We start from the raw sequence: 18002 nt of genomic DNA on the forward strand, positions 1-18002 counted from the left end.
GGTGACTTTCTAGTTTGGAACTTTAATGTATTTCTTGATTAGATATTAACAAGTTCTTTTACACTGAACTTTATTTAATTCTTTTACCTTATTTAAAAAAAGTCATGTTATTTGGGAATAGCTGATACAGTATGTTACATTAGTTTCAGATGAACAACATAGTGATTGGTCAAGTGTATACATTCTGATACGCTAACACAGGTGTAGCTACAATCTGTCACCATGCATCACTATTCCAGTACCATTCTCAATGTTCCCTATGCTATATCTTCTATCTGTAATTTATTATTCCATAACCAGAAGCCTGAATCACCCAATCCCCTTCACATATCTAGGGCATCCTTGTCTTGTTCCTGATCTTAGAGGAAAATCTTTCACAATTTCACTATTGAGTATGATGTTAGATATGTGCTTCACATACGTGGCCTTTCTTATGTTGAGATATGTTCCCTCTACAGGGAATTTTTAAAGAGTTTTTTAGCACAAATAGATACCAAATTTTCTCAGAACTTTTTTTCTGTGTCTATTGATATCATCACAGGAGTTTTCTTTTTAATTTTTAAAATGTGTGGGGCGCCTGGGTGGCTCAGTTGGTTGAGCGTCCGACTTTGATTCACGTCATGATCTCACAGTCTATGGGTTCGAACCCCGCATCAGGCTCTGTGCTGACAACTCAGAGCCTGAAGCCTGCTATGGATTCTGTGTCTCACTCTCTGTCCTTCCCCTGATCATGCCCAATCTCTCTCTCTCTCTCTCTCTCTCTCTCTCTCTCTCTCTCTCTCTCTCTCTCTGTCAAAAATAAATAAACATTAAGAAAAAATTTAAAAATGTATTTATTTTAGTTTAAATTTATTTATGTATTTCTTTAGTATTTATTTTTTCAAGTTTTTATTTAAATTCCAGTTGGTTAACAAACAGTGTAATGTTTGTTTCAGATATACAGTGTAGTCATCCATCACTTACATACAACACCCAGTGTTCCTCACTACTAGCGCCCTCCTTAGCCGATCACCCATTTAACCCATCCCCCTGCCCACCTCCCTTCTAGTAATCCTCCGTTTGCTATTTATAGTTAAGAGTCTGGTTTCTGGTTGGTTTTTCTTTCATTCAATTATGTGAGGGGTCATATTTATTGATTTGCATTTCTGAAACATCCTTCCTTTACAGGGGAAAAAAAAAACCTACATCACGGTCAATGATCCTTTTCATGTGATCCTGAATTTGGTTTGCCTGTATGTCACTGGGAATTATTCATCTATATTCATCACGGGAATACTGGCCTACAGTTTTCTGTTCAGGTAGTATCCTTTTCTGGCTTCCTACCAGGGTAATTCCAGTCTCATGAAATGAGTTTATGGTGTTCATTCCTTTTGAATCAGTGAGAGGACTGCTGTTATTTCTTCTACAAACGTTTGGTCACATGCACCAGTGAATCTACCTGGTCCTGGGCTTTTCTTCCCTGAGAGAATTTCGATTACTGATTCAATTTACTTACTTTGGTTATCTTCTTGTATTGATGCAGTCTTCCTTTAATGGGTCTGTGCAAACCTTCTATTTCTTCCTGATACAGTCTTGGTATATTGTGTGTTTCTAAGAACCTATCCATTTCTTTTAGGTAGGCGGTTTGCTGGCATCTAATTTAGCCATGGTCACCTCTTTGTCTCCTTTATGTTTCTTTGGTATCAGGTGTAATGTCTACACTTTTATTTATAATTATTTTGAGTTGGGTCCTCTGTCTTAGCATAGTCGATGTATAATCTTGAAAATTTTGTTTCACTCTTCAGAAAACCCACTTTTGGTCTTCTTCATATTTTCTATTGATTTCATGGTCTCAGTTTCATTCGTTTCCACTCTCATATGGATTAATTTCTCCCTTTTGAGAACATTGGACATTGGTAGATTGTTGTTTTTTTCTAGTTCTTTTAAGTTAAAGGTAGATTGTTCATTTGAGTCCCAAATCTATCCTCCACGCATGCAAATCCAGTGACTCATCAGAGAAACTTCATAGGTCTCTCCTGTCCTATTTCTCATTCTCAGAACTCTGAGAAATGGAACCAGAAAATTTATTTGAAGATACAATAGATGAAAACTTCCTTAATGCGGGGAATGAAACAGACCCAGAAGCAGGAGGCACAAAGAACCCCCCAAAATATTCAACAGAAGCAGATCCACATCAAGTCATAGTAATTAAAACGCAAAATGTCGTGATAAAGAAAAAATTTAACAGCAGGAAAACAAAAGATGACAATTACCTACAAGAGAAACCCCATACGGTTATCACTGGATGTTTTTCAGAAGAAACTTTGAAACCTTAAGTGAGCAGCACGGTATGGTAAAGGTGCTGAATGGATAACATCTGCAGCCAAAGAGAGTCTATCCACAACACTATCATTCAGATGGAAGGAGAGATCAAGAGGTTCCGGAATAAATACTCAGCGAGTTCACAACCAACAAACCACCCCTGCAAGAAATGTTAAAGGGGACTCTTTAAGTGGAAAAGAAACACCTAAAGTGACAATATTAAAGTGCAAAACGCAAAAGCAATAAAAATGAGTATATCTGTAAAACATCAGCCAAAGTATTCGCGATATGAAAGGTTTTGAAATATGACACTACATATCTACAACACGGGGAGGAGAGGAGTAAAGAACTGGTTCAAACTTAAACAACTATCAATATAGACTTCTATATGCACAAGTGGTTAGGTACAATCCTAATAATAACCACAAATCAAACACCACCAATACATATGTAGACTATAAAGACAAGCAATTTCAACTGTGGTACTAAAGAAACCCAGCAAACCATAAAAAAAAGAGAAAGAGAAGAAAGGATCAAAAAGATTCAGAAACAACCATCATCAAGTAATAAAAGGACAAGTACATGCCTATCAATTACTTTGAAAGGAAACAGAATAAATGCTCAAATCAAAGGCACTGGGTGACAGATAGGGGCACCTGGATGGCTCAATCACTTGAGATTTTGACTCTTGATTTTGGCTCAGGCTATGATGCCAGGATCATCGGATTGAGCCCCAATTGGGCTCTGCACTGAGCATGGAACTTGCTTAAGATACATCCTCACTCTCATTCTCTCTCTTTCTCTCTATCTTCCCCCATTCCCCCCACCCTGCCCTCCCAACCTGTGCTCTCTCTCCTCATAATAAAAGGCACTGGGTGAGAGAATGAATGAAATATAGGACCTATCTAACCTCTACCTACAAGAGACTAATTATAGAACTAAAGTAACAAAAGAAAACAGCAGTAGCCATACCTATATCAGACAAATAGATTTAAAAATAAAACTCTAACAAGAGAGAAAGAAGGACACTATAATGATAAAAGGTATAATCCAATGAAAGATACAACAATTGTAAACATATATGTGCTCAACCTGAGACATCCAATACACAAAACAGTCAAAACCTAAAGTAAAGAATTGATACTCATACAATCATAGTAGGGCACTTAAAAACCGCAAAGACATCAAGGGAGATATCATTCCATCAGAATATATACATTTGTATATTTTCTAATAACACCATGCACATGGGTTCCAGAATCGGTGAACAAATACTCGACATGGAACGTGGAATATCACCATGTCATTTCCAAAGCGCGACTGCACCTGCACGAGATGATTTCTAAAGCCTACCCTAAAGGTGGCACACACATTTGTCTAGACTTGGAACGCAGAGAATAATCCTGACAGGCACACACCCTTGTGTATTCCACTCAGGCCTTTGGGGAGACACCTACTCTGATCTGGGGTAAATGCCTGGAGGCTTCAGGGACCTAACCCTAAACATAATGGTAAACCTAACCAGAATCCTCACCCTACACCTAACCCTATATATCACACTAACTCTACAACAGATCCACATCGGAGCATGTATCCTCATATCAGCCTTCCATGGAATTCAAAACACTGATGTCGCTTTGACCCTGGCAACTTCTGAAGACCGAACCATAAACCTATGACACCACGCGAATGGGGTTGAGAAGTGGTGCAGGGTCACCCTGCATGGAACCTGGAACCTCACCATGTCGTTTCCCAGGCATGGCTGCAGCTGCCTGAGAGGATTCCTGAGGTCTACCCAACCAGGGGCCCATAGAGTTGTGTGGCCTTGAAAGCCAAACTCTGATCCTGAATGGCACCCTCCGTTGTGCCCTCACCTCAGCCCTCTGGGAAGACCACTGAACTGCTGTGGGTTCAGCGCTTGGAGCCTCCTGGGACCTAACCCTAACCCTGACCTACCCATAACTGGAACCCTCCACCGAACGCTAAGCTGCCTCTAACCCTAACCCTACACTTGGGCGGCACCTTCTCATGGGCCCTCACTTCAGCCCTCGAGGGAGATCATGAGACTGTAGTTGCTTTTGCCCTGGCGACGTCCCTGGACCGAACCCTAACCCTAGCTAAGGCTCTCTCCCCATGGGGACCCAATATCAAAGTCTGACAACACCATGGGCCTGGGGTGCAAAATCGAGGCAGGGACATTCGGCATGAAACCTGGAAATTCACCATGGGGTTTCCCAGGCCTGGCTGCAGCTGCCCGAGAGGATACCTGAAGCCTCCCCAACCAGAGGCCCATAGAGTTGTGTGGCCTTGGAAGCCAACATCTGATCCTGACTGGCACCCTCCCTTGTGCCCTCAAACCAGCCCTCAGGGAGAACACTACATGACTGTGGGTTCAGCGCATGAAGCCTCCTGGGACCTAACCCAAACCCTGACCCTACCCCTAACCTGAACCCTCCACTGAAAACTAAGCCGGCCTCAAACCCTAACCCTACCCTTGAGCTGCACCATCGCATGGGCCCTCACTTCAGCCCTCGAGGGAGATCACGAGACTGGAGTCGCTTCGGTCCTGTCGACGTCCCTGGACCGAATCCTAACCCTAGCTAAGGCTCTCTCCCCATGGGGACACAATACCAAAGTCTGACAACACCACGCACCTGGGGTGCAGAATCAGGGCAGGATCACTTGGCATGGAACCTGGAAACTCACCATGTCGTTTCCCAAGCCCTACTGCAGGTGACACAGAGGATGCCTGAGGCCTCCCTGACCAGGGGCCCATAGATTTGTGTGACCTTGGAAGCCAAAGACTGATCCTGACCGGCACCCTCCCTTGTGCCCTCTACTCAGTCTTTTGGGGAGACCACCGTACTGCTGTGGGTTCAGCGCCTGGAGCTGCCTGGGACCTAACCCGAATCCTGACCCTACCCCTAACCCGAACCCTCCACCTAAACCTAAGCTGGCCTCAAACCCTAACCCTACACTTGAGCCGAACCATCGCATGGGCCCTCACTTCAGCCCTCGAGGGAGATCTCAAGACTGGAGTGGCTTCCGCCCTGGTGACGTCCCTGGACTGAACACTAACCCTAGCTAAGGCTCTCTCCCATGAGAACCCAATACCAAACTCGGACAACACCACACGCCAGGGGTCCAGATGAGATGCAGGGTCACTCAGCATGCAACCTGGAGGCTGACCATGTCGTTTCCCAGGCCCGGCTACAGCTGCCCAAGAGGATTCCTGAGTCCTCCTCGACCAAGGGCCCATAAAGTTGTGTGGCCTTGGACGCCAAAGACTGATCCTCATCAGCACCCTCCCTTGTGTCCTCAACTGAGCCCTTTGGGGAGACCACTGCACTGCTGTGGGTTCAGCACGTGGAGCCTCCTGGGACCTAACCCTAACCCTACCCTACTCCTAACTGGAACCCTCCACCAAAACCTAAGCCGGCCTCGAACCCTAACCCTACACTTGAAGTGCACCGTCGCATGAGCCCTCCCTTCAGCCCTCGAGGGAGATCACGAGACTGGAGTCGCTTCAGCCCTGGCGACATCCCCGGACCGAACCCTAACCCTAGCTAAGTCTGTCTCCGCATGGGGACCCAATACCAAAGTCTGACAACACCACGCACCTGGGGTGCAGAAGCGGTACAGGGTCACTCAGCATGGAACCCGGAAGCTCACCATGTCATTTCCCAGGCCCAGCCACAGCTGCGCCAGAGAATTCCTGAGGCCTACCCGAACAGTGGCCCATAGAGTTTTGTGGCCTTGGAAGCCAAAGACCTATCCTGACTGGCACCCTCCCTTGTTCCCTCGACTGAGCCCTTCGGGGAGACCACTGAACTGCTGTGGGTTCAGCGCCTTGAGCCTCCTGGGACCTAACCCTACCCCTAACCAGGACCCTCAACTGAAACCTAAGCGTATCTCCAACCCTAACCCTACACTTGACCCTCACCGTCGCATGGCCCTCACTTCAGCCCTCTAGGGAGATCATGAGACTGGAGTCGCTTCAGCCCTGGTGACATCCAGGAATCGAACCCTAACCGTAGCTAAGGCTCTCTCCCCATGTGGACCCAATACCAAAGTCTGACAACACCACACGCCTGGGGTCCGGAAGCGGTTCAGGCTCCCTTGGCATGGAACCTGGAAGCACAATCAAGGCCATAGAGACATCTTTATTGGACATGGTGTTATTCACACTGTACAATGACCTACTGGACATTTCTACAGTTCACGAGGGAACTCCTGCCACCTGCCTCAAAGACACCAGTTGAGAAGAATGCAAAATACACTGACGAAAAGAAAGTGATGTGAATTGCCCACCTTCAGAATATTGTCTCCTTGAAAAGGAATGCGGGGAAAGGTTGGGAAGGGAAAAGAGTGAAAGGAAGGAAAACTGAGTTCACAGGATGCAGTAATGCCGGCACCCCTGATCTCCTGCTAGACATAAACTCCCATCTTATTTGCAGCAGGATACCATCACAGTACACCTGAATTCTCCTCCCAATATTTCCTACCCAATGTCTAGAGTTTAACAACAAAATATATACATATGGCAGTCATGTCGCTACGATGGGACTGAAATGTAAAGGACAATGAAGATAAACCCTGAGATTTCCACAAAGTGAAGGAAGGTGCAGATCACAGAAATCAAGGCAGAAGGGAGAAACACAATTTTTAATGATTACTACAATAAAAGTATTGTTGGTGTTAAATGTCCTCAAAGAAAGAAAATTATCTCCACTGCCTGACACATTTGTTCTTACAACAGTGTTTGTAACAATTAATTCCTGAAAGTCTTACTCTCCTGTGAGCTTCTGTCTTTGTCCACACATTCCAACACAAACATCTACATTCTTCTGCAGCGTGTCCACTTGGCATCCTTTGACCCTTTCCCACACTTAAGTGCATCACAGTTGTCCCCCAGTTCCCTTTTGCTGTCTGTCAAGCATAAAACAGTGTACCTGAGGGGCGCCTTGGTGGCTCAATCGGTTGAGCGTCCGACTTCAGCTCAGGTCATGATCTCATGGCACGTGAGTTCGAACCCTGCATCGGGCTCAGTGCTGACAGCTCAGAGCCTGGAGCCTGCTTCGGATTCTGTATCTCCCTCTCTCTCTCTGCCCCTAACCCACTTGCATTCTGTCTCTCTCTCAAAAATAAATAAACATTAAAAATTAACAACAAAAAAAAAACCAACAGTGTACTTGAATGTGTGCACCTGTTACTACGAGTGTGGCCATGAAGGGGGAGAGGAGAAAGGACAGGATTCCCAAGGCAGGAAGCCACTTTTTACCTTCCCAGACCAAACTCATTCTATCAAGTTCAGTTTTCTTCCCTGCAAGCAACACCTCTTCCAGGTTACATTTATGAGACGTCAAGACTCTCTGCATTGAACCCTTGATGCATGCACCAGTATCTCCTGACTTTAAGACAGATTTGAGAAAGGTGGAGTGACTATAGAAGACCGTGAATGTACTTACCACTACTAAAATGTACACTTAAATATTTATGATGGGAAACTTTCTAATGCATGTATTTTACCAGTTAAAGAAGAGAAACTCAAAAAGAACGTAATGATGTTCATTTCTGATTTATATAACATTTTATAGTAAATTTTTTTTTACCTGATTCTTGTGGATCTTAACCTGAGCATTTTCTTTCTGCACAGCCTGTTTCTTCAGACTTCGATTTCACTTCCTGTTCTTCACACTTCAATTTCACTTCGCTGGTATGAACTTCGTAAAGGGAGAGGTGAACCTGAACAAAACATTCTTTCTAGTGACTTCTTCCCAAGAAGAAGATCACTCAGTAGATAACATATAAATCGAATATTCTAAGACATGAAAGATTTGTTTTTCTTCAAAGATAAAGTGTGTAATGGAAATCCTGCAGGAAATAGAGGGAATTTACTTCTGAAACTTCTGAAGTGTTTACTAAAATAGCACCTTTCAAGTTCTTTGTAGATTTTTCCTTTCCCTGATTTGCAAGTAGGATAGAAACCAAACGTGTACAAAGAAGCACTGTCAATAGAACATACCCCACAGTTAGCCCCTGTATCATTAAAAACAGTCGATCCAGTTTGGGCCAAAGAGAAAAGACAGACACATAAAGAAATGAAGGATGAAGAGAACAGTGGAAGATGTAAATGTTTCACAGCAACTATCTTGGTTTCCAGTCAATGGAACTGTGACTGGATGACAATGAAAAAGCGAAGAAAGTGTAAAATATTTCAAGCCAAACAGCTCCAATGAATGACTTTTCTTTATGGAAGAGAAATATTGTCACCAGATTCTCTCAAAATTCTCTGCTCTGCATTAAGAGGAACAGAACCATTCAACATGGCAAGAAACCTCTAGTGCTCTCTCCCAGCAGCACTGAATGATATAAAAATTAAGCCAGGGTTATGAAAACAAATGCTGCCTAACTCCTAAATAAAAGAGGTACTATAGTGTTACTGCTTGAAACAGTAGTGAACAGCATGGAGGGTTGAGGGGCTCAATTCACCCAATGACCAAAAGGGCACAAATGTCAAATTATGATCACTCGGGAAGTCCCAATTCTTGACATTCTGATTTCTCTCAGATTGCAATGAAGCGTGTGCACTTGGAATGATGTTATTAAAAAATTCATTAGTGCACTCAAGTGTCTCACTGTTATTCTTCAACAAAACACATAGTCATCAGGAATACTTACTCATTACTTTTACTTCCATTTTTAAAGGACAAAGAAGGTATTTTAATATTTTTTATTTATTTTTTGAAAGAGAGAGTGAGCAGGGGAAGGGCAAAGAGAGACAGAGGGAGAGAATCCCAAGCAGGCCCCCACCATCAGCACGAAGCCCGATGCAGGACTCAAACTCACAAACCATGAGAACATGACCTGAGCTGAAACCAAGAGTTGGATGTTTAACCAACTGAGCCACCCAGGTGCCCCAGGACAAAGAAGGGATTTTTATCTTACATCTATGTGCTTTGTAAGAGGGAAGCTTATTTTGCCACATGGTTTCTTGAGCACATTTCTTCACTCCATTGATCTACACAAATATGTAATAAAGGATTCAGAATTCAAAAATATTAACTACGTTGACATAAAAACTTATCTTTGATGGGTAAGTCATTACAGAAATAAAGAATGTGGTATTTTACATGTGTGATGATTGCGTTGAATTTAGCCTGGTAGACAATGGAATGAAATGGGACATCAGGATGAAAGAGGAGATGGCAAAATCAGTGAACCAGAAGTGAATGCATTTCTAGATGAAATCATGAAATCATGAAATCATGAAAATGAAAAAATGAAAATGAGAAAAATGGAAAAAATGGTTATACCTTCTATTCACAAATGGACATTTTTTCTGCATGTTTTGCATTTTCCTTCATGTAGTACTTAATCTTCTCAGAAATTTGATCTAAATTAACCAAAAAGATAAAAGAGCAATCTCTCAGGATTAGTACCAAAACCAGGAAAGTCAAACCACCCATTGTGTCAACAGCAAAGGCATATGATCTGGCACTGTGGTCACATATAACATTTTGGCATTACTGTGGTCCCTGAAGAAAGCAAGTTTTAGTTAGTGCCACTTTATTTTTCCTTCTCTCATTCTTTCCTTCTTCCTCTCTCTCTCCCTCTCTCTGTTTCTCTCTATATATCTCTCCTCTTTCTTTTTCTTTTAGAGAGAAAGAACACATGAGCGGGTGAAAGGTATGGAGAGAGAGAGAATCTTAAGCGTATTCCAGGCTCAGTGCGGAGTCCGAGGCATGGTTCGATCCCATGACCCTGCGATCATTTCCTGAGCCAAAATCAAAAGTCAGATACACAACCGACTGAGCCACCCAGGTGTTCCCTAATATCCCATCATTAAGCAACATTCTTCTTAGAATATATGAACAGCTCAAACTGCTCTGACATCACCAGAGGAGAAAAGGAGAAAAACCAAGTATCCTACATACTTATATTCTGTCCTTCATGATCAAATAAACAAGTCAGTGCAATTACTTTAAAAAAAAAAAGTCAAAAAGAAAAAAATAACCTGCCTAATTTCTTCCACGTTTTCCCCCCACTTTCACCCACCGTTTAAAAATAATGAAAGGGGCACCTGGGTGACTCAGTCAGTTGAGATCCAACTTTAGCACAAGTCATCATCTTACCGCTCATGAGTTCAAGCCCCATATCAGGCTCGCTGCTGTCAACACAGAGCCTGTTTCAGATCTTCTGTCCTCCTCTCCCTCTGCCCCCTCCTCACTTGCACTCTCACTCTCTCTCAAAATTAAATAAATCCTTTAAATAGATATATAGATAAATAAATAAATAACAATAAAATAAAAATAACAATAACAAGAGAGCAGGCGCCTGAGCGCCTAATCAGTTAATTTTGGCTCAGGTCATGATCTCGCGGTTGGTGAGATTGAGCCCCATGTGAGGCTCTGTACTGAAAGCATGGAGGCTGCTTGGGATTCTCTCTCTCTCCCTCTCTCTCTGCCCCTCAACCACTCATGCACACACTCTCTCTCTCTCAAAATAAGTAAATAAACATTTAAACAAATACTGAGAGACAAAGTATTCTAAATGTCACTTTTTGGCCCTCAGAGGCCTCCAATATCTTTCTGCTGCTCCACAGGGTCCCATCCATGAGAACCAGGACGGGATGCTCACTCAGGTGGATATGGCCTTGGAATCAAACACACTTGGGTAAAATGTCAGCTTTACTACTTAGTAGCTAGAACCCTGGATAACTCCCCAAATCACAAGATGATGAAAGCCCAAGATGCAAAGGTTACCACCTGCATCACTGGTAAACACCGTGCAGGAAACACTCACCTTACAGGTGGATAGCACATGGACAGCACCTAGAACAGGGCCCAGCACTCCAGCATCTTCTGACAGGCATTGAATTCTATTGTTTGGTCCCAAACTGCAAACTTACCTGCTATTTGTACAATGGGAGAGCTCTGATGCCCTGAGGTTGCCATTCTCTATACCAGCAGTGCTATATTCCCCATAGCAACGCCAGCATTTGAGGACCCACTATGTGCCAAATCCCTTAATCAGCACAGTCTGTGAAGCCTATACACAATCCATTAGCACCATTTTGCATCTTGTTCACTTCCACTCACTCTCCACTGGCATTAGAGGCTCTCTCCACCCAGGACTTGTAACACATGTTTTAAACCTGTCTAGTGACACACACGTGGCCTGGCAATATCTGACTTCTTCTCTAAGCCTTGAGCTTCTTGACAGGCTCAGATAGTGCCTTAATCTGTGCATTTCCCCCAGTAGGCAGGTCACACCAATATACTCCTGCCACTGGATTCTTAAACATTTCTGACCAGAGGTAAACTCATCTGCTTCTCTCTAATTGTCCGATTTTTTCCTCTACTTGGTCACCTGTCTCAGTTGGTGGCTACTCAATCTGTGTTGTCACTTAGGATGCAAACAAGAAGGCTAAGGGGCTAACTAGTTAAGGGGCTAACTATACCTGATAAGTCAATGTCTTTACTTCTAGCGGAATTAGAAACCACAGTGAACAGCTGCATTAAGAAAAGATTACAGAGCACCTGGGTGGCTCAGTCAGTTGAGCATCCAACCCTTGATTTTGGCTCAGGTCATGATCTCATGGTTTGTGACATCGAGCCCCATGTCAGGATTTTGAATCTTTTAAAAAGAGACTTAAAAAGAATAGATTACAAGGAAAATAGAAGCCTGAAATCTTACCTTCATATATTCCACTCTTTACCTAGAAGAGGGATAAAGAAAATTAAATTTGATGTAGAAACGATATTTTTTATAAAAGTATAGTTCGTGACAAAAAAAAGTCAAAATCATAATCGAATGTGGTATTATAATAAAGGTGTGGTTCAGCAAAATAAATTATTTTTTAAGTGTTGCAATTCTAGTATAGTTAATATACAGTGTTATGTTCTATTCGGGTACACATATTGGGATTCAACAATGCTGTACATTACTCAGGGCTCATCATGGTAAGTGTACTCTTTAATCCTCATCACCTATTTCTCCCATCCCACCCACTCTTCTCCCCTCTGGTAACCATCACTTTGTTCTCTAAAGTTAGGAATCTCTTTCTTGATTCATCTCTCTCTTTTTCCCCCCTTTGCTCATTTGTTCTGTTTCTTAAATTCCACATATGAGTGAAATCATATGGTATTTCCCTTTAACTTAGCATTATATCCTCTATATCAATCCATGTTGTTGCACATGGCAAGATTTCCTTCCTTTTTATGGCTGAGTAATATTCTAGTGTGTGTGTGTGTGTGTGTGTGTGTGTGTGTGTGTGTGTGTGTGTGTGTTAATGGACATATCACCTCTTCTTCATCCACTTATCTATGGATGGACACTTGGGCTGCTGCCACAATTTGGCTATCATAAATAACGCTGCAGTAAACATAGGGGTGTGTCATAGACTCTAAGTCTAAAGTTCTCTTTTGGCCAGCAAAAGAGCGGATGCAGGATTCAAACGAAAGACGGCTAATGTCCAGGAAAAAGACAAGAGCGCTGAATAAGGGTCCTTGCCCCATATTTATTCAGATCAGAAGGCTTGCAAACATGATGGGTGTGTACAAAGAGACAAAGAAACTAGGAACATTAACTTGTGGATATGACAGGGAAAAGGGGATTTTGAAGATATACAGTGTTTGGGGTTTGGGTCAATATAAAACAAAATCCAGGCACCGGGCAGATGGGTAGATGGCTGTTAACAGCAGACAGGAGGCGCCGTGCCTATTTATCTTTGCCAGCCTAGGGGATGAGACAGATAGGGGGAATAACCTCAGGGTTAATAAGCCATCTTTTCTTTTGTTAACCATCTCCATTCTGGGCTGCTTTGCCTGCAGCGCAGTGGTCTGAAGTCCAATTCACCAATTTGCCTCCCCTGGCCCTATTCTCCTATAAAAGCAGCTTTCTGCTATGGTACTAAATTTGAGGTGGTTTCACCCTGAATATCTAAACTTGTTATTCCTGTGAATTGGGCACCTTTGCGCCATTTCTATTTCAGGCCTTTGCCTCTCTCTATTTTGGGGGGCTCAGCACCCCCTCCCTATTGTGGGCTGTCTTTGCACCCCCCTATTCTTGGAATGCCAATCTTGTTTACCCAAACTTGGGTGCGAGCATTATATTGACTTTGTATTTCTTTGTGACTTGTTAACCCATTGGTGTAAGCCCGGGGGATTCCTAAGCTTATCCGCCACAGGGATGCATATATCTTTTATAAGTAGTTTGGTTTTTTTTTATTCTTTGGGTAGATACCCAGTAGTGCAGTTACTGCATCACAAATTAATTCTATTTTCAGTTATCTGAGGAAATTCCATACTGTTTTTCAAAATGGCAATAGCAATTTGCATTCCCAGCAAAAGTGCATGAGGGTTCCTTTTTCTCCACATTCTCTCCAACACTAGTTTTTTTTCCTGTCTTATTGATTTTAGCCATTCTGACAGGTGTAATGTGATATCATGTGGTAGTTTTGATTTGCCTTTCCCTGACCATGAATGATCTTGAACATCTTTTCATGTATCTGTTGGCCATCTGAATGTCTCCTTCGTGGAAATGTCTGTTTGTGACTTTGGCCCATTTGTAAATTGTACTATTTGTTTTCGGGCTGTTGAGTTGTATAATTTCTTCGTATATTTTGGGTACTAACCCTTTATCAGCTATGTCATTTGCAAATAACTTCTCCCATTTAGTAAGTTGCTTTTCAGTTTTGTTGATTGTTTCCATCGCTGAGCAGGAGCGATTTATTTTGATATAGCCCCAATAGTTTAATTTTGTTTTTATTTCCTCTGTCTCAGGAAACACTCTAGAAAAATGTAGCCAAGGCCTAACATATTAAAATCTTAGAAGTAGAATAAGCTATAGAAAGAATTTCCTTTCTACTTGCTGATATTTCAACAACCATTTCTAAGGAAGAGAATTAAAGTAGATATCTTATTTTTGACCAAAAGCTATGTTTCCATTCTATTAAACAGATACTAAACTACTAATCTTCAATAATGGAAATGGCAGACTTATTTTAATTTAATAACCAATGCACCATTTACTTCCAATTATTTTTTGTCAAGTCCAATAGCCACAATAAACTCCAGAACCACAAATTGTTTCAGAGTATCAGACAAAACAAAAGTAAAGGCAAAATCTTTGGACTACAAGATGCCTCTGACCCACGAGAAACACGGGAGAAATGTTTCCTTCATTTGGCTATTTCCTGAACTGACAAACAATTCTATCAAATCAGGTCCTATGACTTTTCCCACATCACCAACAACAAAGGTTTTCAAATCAGAAAGGAAGGGGGAGATGGCTAGAGAAAACACACAAGCAACAACAGAAATGAAAACAAACGTTTCAGAAAGTGTTTCTTGAACAGAGTCATTCCCTGAAGACATTATAAAATTATAGCAGGTACTTGAGATGTCACAGCAAGATCTGAACAAAGTAAATAAAATCATAGGAAGTAGGTTCTCAGACCACAAATGACTCAAACTAGACATCAAGAACAAAAAGTTCTTAGTTGGAGAATGACAAAAAAACATGAGATTAAACAACAAGTTTCTCAAAAAGACATGGATTAGAGTGGAGTTGGGTGGGGGGATGGGTGAAAGAGGTCAAGTAGATCAAGAATACACTTGTGATGAGCACTGAGAAATGCATGAAATCACTGAATCATGTGGAACACCTGAAATTGATATTACACTGTATGTTAATTATAGCTGAATTTTTTAAAAAGTCCATATAGGTCAAAGAAGACATTTCTACAGAAATTTTAACATATTTTGATCTAAATGATAATGGAAATTGAACGTATTAGAGGGAAATCTGTAATACTGAGTGCATATAAAAGGTCCAGTGACTATAAAATTTTCTGCTTACTTATGATTACAAGTCTATGTATAAGGTACTTTAGTATACTCGCAGCAAAAACAGCTCTCCAGAGGTAAATTAGATAAGCACAAGTTCCCATGGATGCAGTAATAATATTATGTTTCCACAGAATTTCAAACACATCAGAGCCAAGAGGGAAATGGTCAGACAAAATATGGACAGGCTGAAATAATATCGGAGATGATGAGGAAACTTAAAGATGTTTACAATATATCTGTCACAAAGAATCATCTTTATAAACCCTCTACCAGCCTCCAGGAGGTTATAAGCACACCTCTCAAATGTCTCCTCATGGAAGAGCAAGAGGACACATGGCTTACAAAGGAGCAGGAACAAACTTGTGGGGTGATGACTGTGTTTTCTATCACTGTGGCCACGGTTTCATTGCTGCTTACATATGTCATATATCGACAAACTGTATTCTTTAAAAAGGTGTTGTTATTCTATACAAATTATACGACACTGAAGCTGTAGGGAAGATGTAATAGGCAACACTGAAAAATTTTATTTTGCTGACAAACATATTGCAACTGTGTTTTAATAGTAAGAATTTGTAAGCCAAAGTAAAATAGAAAAATTAAGAAAATGCAAATTTATAGTAGATAAGAAGTCAATGACTTCTATTGTATTTCACAAAATACCTGGATAAAATCCTTCGGAATATCTCCAAACTATTCCCAAAATTCATGGAAGAATGGAAGGAAGTAAAACACAAAATGTACTAGAGATAGAAATGAGATTGTTCTAGAGAAAGATGTTTACCGATACAGATATATCTGAGAGAGATGGGCAACTGCTATTATAATAATATGGGATTATTTTTCCAAAAAAATAAATTACATATTATGGTTCACATTTTGATGTTTTCTTTCAATATTCACTTTGATTCTGAACCACAGTTCAAAATGTCAGATTTCTGAGGTACGCAAAGATTTGCACAATCAGGTGATCATGTATATTTTGGTAATATCTGTGGGATTTTAAGTTACCTGAACACACATCTCCAAATAGCCAATGAAAGGAATTCATGTTTCCATTTCATGGTATTGTGCCAAAATCAATCAATAGCAACTCTGAAAAATGATCTCTCAAAGAATATAAAATTCTTGGCTATGGTCACCAAAACAACAGAATACATCTCATTCTACAAAAACCAGACTTAGAAGCATTTTAGGAGCAAAACACTCACAATGCAACTCACACTAATTCACATACCACGCTTAATTTTGTGCAAAGGAACCTGTCTAGAAAGTAGCCTCTGAAATCTATAACATTTTCATCTTCAGCTCTCAGAGATGAGGTCACAAAAATGTGTAATGGTGGAAAGTAGACACCCACTGTCTTTGACTAGCCACTGTCTGAAAGAAAGAAGTAGCTGTCAGCACCATGGTTGGTCATGGAGCTCAAATGCACCAAAGACAGAGGCCATCTTGTCACGAAGGTAAAAAATCTTCGGCTGTGGGCACTCTTGGTGCATCTGGCAGCTGTCTGGCTGCTGATATCGGTAGATGACGCTGAACTCGATTAGATCCAATGGGGCCAATAACACTAGGTTCTCATAGTCAATGGCCATGAGTAGGTGGAGGTGGGAAATGCAAGACAAGTTAGTTAATGGAAGAATTCAGAGATGAGGTAGGGAGAGAGAGCTGAACCAATCTGTGAGAAGCAGCCTAGGTACAGTGGGAAAATTCTCAAAAAGACGATCAAGAATTTTCCTCCTTCATGGTCTCAAAACAAATAGAATCGATTCTATCTAGATGGGAGGCATTCGTGTGGAATGATTCTGCCTTAATGCAAGGGTTATTCCTGACTACTGAGACTTTCCAGATCCTGCTCTAAGGATCTGGTACATGCCAATCTAAAGAAATCTACTTTTCTCTATGTGTTCCCTGTCTGTCTGTCGGCCTCTCTCACTCTCATAGGGGTACAAGTTTTGCTTTTCTTTTCTTTTTTCATTGGTGGTTATGGGGTTTTTTTTATTACTTATTTTTTTTACTTTACATCCAAATTAGTTAGCATATAGTGAAACAATGATTTCAGGAGTAGATTCCACAGTGCCCCTTACCTATTTGGCCCATCCTCACTTCCACAACCCTTCCAGAAACCCTCAGTTTGTTCTCCATATTTACAGTCTCTTCTGTTTTGTCCCCCTCCCTTTTTATATTATTTTTGTTTCTCTTTCCTTACGTTCATCTATGTTGTCTCTTAAAGTCCTCATATGAGTGAAGTCATATGATTTTTGTCTTTCTCTGACTAATTTCACTTAGCATAATACCCTCCATTTCCATCCATGTAGTTGCCAATGACAGGATTTCATTCTTTTTGATTGCCAAGTAATACTCCACTGTATATATATACCACATCTTCTTTATCCATTCATTCATCGATGGACATTTGGGCTCTTTCCATACTTTGACTATTGTTGATAGTGCTGTTATAAACACAGGGGTGCATGTGTCCTTCGAAACAGCATACATGTATCCCATGGATAAATGCCTAGTAGTGCAATTGCTGGGTCGTAGGGTAGTTCCATTTTTAGTTTTTTGAGGAACCTCCATACTATTTTCCAGAGTGGCTGCACCAGCTTGCATTCCCAACAACAATGCAAGAGAGATCCTCTTTCTCCACATCCTCGCCAACATCCGTTGTTGCCAGAGTTGTTCATGTTAGCCATTCTGACAGGTGTAAGGTCGTATCTCTTTGTGGTTTTAATTTGTATTTCCTTGATGAGGAGTGATGAGCATTTTTCACGTGTCGGTTGGCCATCTGGATGCCTTCCTGGGAGAAGTGTCTATTCACATCTTTCACCCATTTCTTCACTGGAT

General features: G+C 41.4%; 1 protein-coding gene across 1 annotated transcript in view; it reads right to left on the bottom strand.

Moving 5' to 3' along the window:
- Nucleotides 1–18002, bottom strand: part of LOC109493653 — a 161117-nt gene that overhangs the window by 80221 nt on the left and 62894 nt on the right. The window contains exons 5-7 of the transcript XR_006588772.1: nt 12001–12022; nt 9618–9697; nt 7914–8046 (exon numbers count right to left, since the gene is read on the bottom strand). The gene's annotated coding sequence lies outside the window, so the exon portion shown is untranslated. The remainder of the gene's footprint in view (nt 1–7913; nt 8047–9617; nt 9698–12000; nt 12023–18002) is intronic.

The sequence above is a fragment of the Felis catus genome, chromosome D4 (genome assembly GCF_018350175.1).
Source record: "Felis catus isolate Fca126 chromosome D4, F.catus_Fca126_mat1.0, whole genome shotgun sequence".
NCBI lineage: Eukaryota > Metazoa > Chordata > Mammalia > Carnivora > Felidae > Felis > Felis catus.